The following is a 6907-nucleotide window of genomic DNA, read 5'->3' as shown; positions in this document are numbered from 1 at the left end:
CTAACCAACTGAGCTACCCGGACAGGGCCTGTATTCAACTTTTAAATTTTGAGATAATTGTGGATTCACATGTAGCTTTGAGAAATAATACAGAGAAATTCCATGTACTCGAAGTTTTCCCCAAAGATAACATGTAAAACTATAGTAAAATATTAAACTCAGGATATTGACATTGATATAATCCACCCATCCTTTATTTTATTTCCAAGTATTGTTTAAAAATTATTAATATAGCCCTAGCTGGTTTGGCTCAGTGGTTAGAGCGTCAGCCTGTGGACTGAAGGGTCCCAGGTTTGATTCCGGCCAAGCGCTTATACCTCGGTTGCAGGCTCGTGCCCTGGCCCCAGTCGGGACGTGTGCCAGAGGCAAATAATTGATATGCCTCTCTCACATTGATGTTTCTCTCTCTCCCTCCCTTCCACTCTCTCTGAAAAGCAATGGAAAAAATATCCTCCGGTGAATTTTTAAAAAATTATTAATATATAGCCCTGACCAGTGCGGCTTGGTTGGAGCATCATTCCATGCACCAAAGGGTTGTGGGTTTGATTCCTGGTCAGGCCATATACCCAGACTGCAGGTTCCAATCCCTGGTGGGAGCACATATGGGAGGCAACTGATTGATGTTTCTCTCCTTTTCTCAAAAAAAAATTATTAGTATATAGAGGACATCTGTTTAATTTATCCTTTTAAACAGATTCATGGCATTCTGTGGAATAAATGTAGCATTGTTCAGCTGTTCCCCTACTGATGGACATCTCTCTAGGTTGTTGCATGTATTGTGTTGTCAACATCCATGGAGTGACTTCATTGCTATGCTCCTCAGCAAAGCTAGTCTTCCTTCCTTCTTCATGCTGTATTTCCTCATGTCCCGATTATATTTAATTTAATTCAGTTTGGCTTCTGTCACTCTCATGTCTCTGAGACTGCTCAACTGGCTCACCGATGAATAATAATCTTGTCAAAGCAGCATTTACTTCCCTACCCTCTCCTGTGACTGCCCAGCACATTCCACAGTTTCTTGCTCTCACTCTCTTGGTTTTCTCCTACCTCTCTGATTAACCCTCCATCTTTATCCAATTTCCAAATATTGGAGTATCCTTGGGTATGATCCCGACCCCCTTACTTTTGTAGCCAATATTATCTCCTTAAGTGACTTCATCTGTCTCATAGTCTTACTTATTGCAAATTTTTTGGAAGATCCACTAATTTAGGCCTCTATCCCAGACCTCTCCTGAACACCAGACTTGTATATGCTATGGCCTGTTTGACATGTTCACATGGGTGTCTCATAAGGCATCTCAGCTTAACCCATCCAAACAGATCTCTGGGATTCCCCTGGATCAAATATCCTCCTGTCTCTGTCATCTCAACCAACGGCACCACAACAACCAGTTTGTCACTCAAGTCAAAGAGCAGATATATCTGCCCTGGCTGGTGTGGCTCAGTTGGTTGAACATTGTCCCATGCATCAAAAGGTTGCTGGTTCGATTCCTGGTCAGGGCACATACACAGGTTGCAGGTTTGATCCCTGGTTGGGGTGTGTATGGTATGGGAGGCAACTGATCAATGTTTCTCCTCTCTCTCTCTCTCTCTCTCTCTCTCTCTCTCTCTCTCCCTCTCTCTCTCTCTCCCTTCCTCTTTCTCTAAAGTCAACAAAAACACTTTAAAAAAGAGCAGATATATCATGCTTGATTCTTCTCCATTGTCATTGGCCCCACTGTCCCACTGTTGGTCCCATTGTCAAGAGGTGTCATAAATACAACCCCTCAGTCATGCATTTTCAGTCAAGATGGAGTAATGGGAACTAAATTTGCCCTCTCCTATGACCCCCCCCCCCCCCCCGCCAATAGACAAAATATGTGAAACAATGGTTTTCAAGACAGGTGTCAGGCAATGAAGGACAGTGATCCTTGAGAAATGGGAAACAAGATGAACCCTACAATTGCCATAGCATAGTCCTTTGAGAGTTTCCATACTATGGCAATGGGGGGAAGAATTAGCCCTATACTTAGTACTGCTTCAGACCCACTTAAATCATAAAAGGAAGACCCTGAAAGGTCAAACTGTTTCCAAGTAATTCATCTATCTCCGGACAAAGGTCAGGAAGATATATGGGAATAATAATAATAATAAGCCCAGCACCTAAAAGGTAACATTTAAAATGTCTGTTATCCAAACAAAGTTGACCAGGCATAGCAAGAAGCAGGAGGTACATACATGAGAGAACCTTGAAAACAGTATGCTAAATGAGAGAAGCCATTCACAAAGAACCACCTATATATTATACTATGATTTCATTTATCTGAGAGGTACAGAATTAGCAAGTCCATAGAGACAGAAAGTAGATTAGTGGTTGCCTGGGGCTGGGGTAGGAGGAGGAAGAAGAGGCAGTGACTGATAAGGAGGTTGGGGCTTCTTTTGAGGGCGATGAAAATGCTCTAACAGTGATTGTGGTGATGGTTGCATAACTCTGTGAGTATACTTAAAAAACATTTAATTGTACACTTTAAATGCTGAATTATGTAGTATGTGAGTTATATCTCAATAAAGGTGTTATTTTTTTAGAAAAAGGAAAACATGACCCATAATGATCAATCAATGCAAACTGACCCAGAATGGACGCAGATGTCTGAATTAGGAGAGAATGATGCTTTAAGAAAGGTTATTGCGCAAACGGTAATTGAAACATAAACTTTAAAAAAAAAAAAATCTTTATTGATTTCAGAGAGAGGAAAGGAGAAGGAGAGAGAGAGATAGAAACATCCATGATGAGAGAGGCATGGATTGGCTGCCTCCTGCACTCCCCCAACTGGAAATCGAGCCTGCAACCCAGGCATGTGCCCCGACCAGGAATCGAACAATGATCTCCTGGATCCTAGGTCGATGCTTAACCACTGAGCCATGCCCGGCTGGGCAAAACATAAACTTTTAAATAAATAAGTTATTAAAATTGTGCTCCATGTGTTAAAAGAGTTAGGCACGTACAAGAGTCAACCAATGGTCCGGCCATTGTGACTCAGTTGGTTTAGCATAGTCCCATGCACCAAGAGGTTGCTGGTTCAATTCCTGGTCAGGGCACATGCCTGGGTTGCCGGCTTGATCCTTAGTAGGGGGCATGCAGGAGGCAGCTGAGCAATGATTCTCTCTCATGGATGTTTCTATCTCTCCCTCTCCCTTCCTCTCTCTAAAAAAATAAATAAAAACATATTTAAAAAAATAATCAACCAATGGATGCATAAATAAGTGGAACACAAATCAATGTTTCTTTCTCCCCCCTTCCTTTCTCTCCCTCTCCCTTCCTCTCTCTCTCTAAAATCAATAAATAAAAATTTAAAACAGCCCTGGTCTGTGGGGCTCAGTTGGTTGAGTGTCATCCTGTGAACTGAGGGGTCACTGGCTCAATTCCTGATCGGAGCACATACCCAGGTTTCAGGTTTTATCCCTGGTCTTGGTACGTGCAGGAGGCAACCAATTGATGTTTCTCACATCAATGTTTCTCTCTCTCTTTCCCTTCCCCTCTCCCTTCCTCTCTGTCTAAAAAAAAATCAATAAAAGTATATTTTTTAAAAATTAAAAAAGACCTATAAAGATGAAAAATACAGTGTCTGAGATGAAAAATACACCAGGTGGGATTAGGAATAGACAGTGGAGAAGAAAAACATTAGTGAGTTGAAGTCATAGTAATAGAAACTAACAAAATGAAACAGAGGACAAAAGAATTTAAAAAATAATAAAAACAACATAAGTGAGCTGTGGGATAGTTTTAAGTGGCCTTATATGCAGGGAAATATAATCCCCAAAGGAGAAGATGGGGGACAGAAAGTGTATGTGAAGAAATAAAACTTTCCAAAATTAATGAAAAATATAAACCCACAGATCCAAGAAGTTAAATGAACCCCAGCACAAGAGACATATAAAATACTATACAGCCCAGCCGGGCAGGGCCAGGGGTTGAGCATACACCTAAGATCCAGGAGATCGACTTTGATTCCTGGTCAGGGCACATGCCGGGGTTGCAGGCTCCATCCCCAGCAGGGGGCGTGCAGGAAGCAGCTGATTGATGACTCTCATCATCCATGTTTCAACTCTCTCCCTCTCCCTTCCTCTCTCTGAAATCAATAAAGATATATTTTAAAAAAAGAAAAGGAAAGAAAATGCTAAACAAAGTCACACTGTAATAAAGTTACTCTGAACTAATGATACAGAGAAAATCCTAAAAGTAGCTGGAGAAAAAGGGTATGTTGTAAAGAAGAAAAAGAGAATGATACCAGATTTCCCTTCAGAAACAATGCAAACAAGAAAATAGTAGGGCAATATCTTTAAAGTACTGAAAGAGCCCGGCAGCGTGTGGCTCAGCGGTTGAGCATTGACCTAGGATCCAGGAGATCGAGGTTCAATTCCTGGTCAGGACACATGCCCGGGTTGCGGGCCCGATTCCCAGTCAGGGGCGTTCAGGAGGCAGCCGATCAATGATGACTCTCTCATCATTGATGTTTCTATTTCTCTCTCTCTCTCCCTCTCCCTTCCTGTCTCTGAAATCAATAAAGATATACTTAAAATAATAATAATAAATAAAGTACCGAAAGAGGAGAGTACTTTTTCTTTTTTTGAATCCCCATTAGAATATGAATGGAGAGTACTTTCTGAATGGCCGAGCAGGGAACTCCAAAAACCCATTCGTCCATAAAAGCAATGAGAACACTGGCCAAAAAAAAAGGGGGGCCCAAATCAACTTTTTTTTTTTTTTTTAATTTGAGAGAGAAGAAGGGAGGGAGAGAGAAAGAGAGAGAGAGAGAGAGATTTGTTGTTCCACTTATTTATGCATTCATTGGTTGATTCTTGTATGTGCCCTGACTGGGAATTGAACCCGGAACCTTGGTGTATCAGGATGACACTCTAACCAACTGAGCTACCTGGCCCAGGACCAAATCAAGTGTGTGTTTTTTTCAAAGTAGAGGAAGATTTTCTTCTTTTTAATTTTTTAAAAATATGTCTTTATTGATTTCAGAGAGGGGAAGCGTGGGGAGAGATAGAAACATCAATGATGAGTCACTGATCAAGCCCGCAACCCAGGCATGTGCCCTGACTGGGAATCGAACAGTGATCTCCTGTATCATAGGCAGATGCTCAACCTCTGAGCCACGCCCGGTCGGGCCCAAATCAAGTTTTTGAGAACTCTAAAAGTTAGTCAAATACTTGCAACAATCCAAAGGGCATTTATTTGAGAACAAGTTTTGTGAAATTTTAATGTGCCTTTTTCCTGTTCCTCTCTCCCCAGCTCCATCTACTGGTGAAAACAATCAACCTAGCTGGATGGATGGAGGAAAGTGGGCTTGAAACTCCCCTCAAAGCTCCATTCCTAGAATTGTCATATTTTTGTCACACGTTAACATAGATAACATTTTACAATGAAAAAGAGCTATTTTTCAAAACAAAAAAAATTTGGAAGAGTAGCATTGTTTTACATTTCTGCAAATCTCTTGACTGTTTGGCTTATTAGAACACAGCTAGATTGTCATATCTGCTCCTGAATTCAATCTCTTTAAAATTATATATATATATATATATTTGCAACGGGCAAAACTGGTGCCGGGCCTCGCCCCTAGGGTGGCGCTTCCTCCCCTGGCATATCACTGGCCATGCGATTTAGACCCCCTGACCTTTCATATCACTGGTCATATGTTTCAGACCCTCCCTTGACCTTTCCTCCCTAGAGATAACCTCTGGGCCTCAATTGTGTTTCAGCTCCAAGCTCAGAAAAGCAGCAAAATCAGGTGGGCGATGTCAGGACCAGCTTCAATGACTAAAGCCCCCTGTGCCGGCACCCACCAATCAGTGTAGACCACAACCCTGGATTCATTTGGAAAAGTTGATGAATATTCTATTGAGATTCTCCCCTAAGACTTCTCCCAAACTCCTAGCCCTTTAAACACTCAAAACCAAGGTCCCAGTGCACGCTCTCCCTCCTGGGAGCTCTCCTGTGCCTTTCCCTTCCCCTTCTTCCCCCACAGACATGAATCTCCTAAACTCTGAGGAGACTTGCAACCAGGGGAGCAATAGGCAGCAGCAGCTTGTCCCAGGTTAACCCCCAAATCTGTCTCCAAGTCCCCCTTTTCTCCGACTTTCCAGTGAGCTGACAGCAGCTCCTCCTTGGCTAACTTCTTTGCTATAACATTTCTAGAGAGCCAAAGCAGCCCCCCTAGTCTCTCCCCTGCTGCTGCTTCTGTCCTAAGTCCTTCCTTGTTTCACTGTCCCCAGCTTTAATAAACGTACTCTCAAAATTGCCTGAACTTATGTTGTGAAATCTCTCCTGCAAGACGTCAAGAAGCTGCATACTGCAGGCCAGCCTGAGGCTGACCAACTCTGAGCCTGGTCCCTGTCCGGTAAGAGTAAGCTCCTGATTTCCATGAGCATTCATTTAACAACTAATCACTGACCATTCATTCATTCATTCATTTATTCAACGTGTATTGAGTGCCTACATCATACCAGGCATGCTGTACTCAGTGCTGGGGATAGAATACTAAGCAGAACAATATCCTTATCCTTTGAGTTATTCTTAACTCCTATTAAAAGAGAAAGGATTACACGCACACACACACACACACGCACTATGGAGATAAGATTGATTAGGAAACTGGAAGGGCTATGTAGGACTAGAGATTGCTGTTTTATTTGGGATGATCAGAGAAGCTTCTGTGATAAGGTGACATTTGAGCAGAGACCTGAAGTGAGGGAGTGAGCCATGTGGAAATTTGAGGGAAGAGCATTCTGGGCAGGATGAACAGTAAGCATATCAGTGCAGCTTGAGCAAGTGAGATCCCAGAGGTATGGGATGGGGGTAGATCATGCAGGGCCATTTAAAGTTTTTGGATCCTATTCTAAGTGATATAAGGAGCCATTTGAG

The sequence above is a fragment of the Miniopterus natalensis genome, chromosome X, assembly GCF_054644295.1.
Source record: "Miniopterus natalensis isolate mMinNat1 chromosome X, mMinNat1.hap1, whole genome shotgun sequence".
Taxonomy (NCBI): Eukaryota; Metazoa; Chordata; class Mammalia; order Chiroptera; family Miniopteridae; genus Miniopterus; species Miniopterus natalensis.
This window is presented reverse-complemented; position numbering follows the sequence as displayed.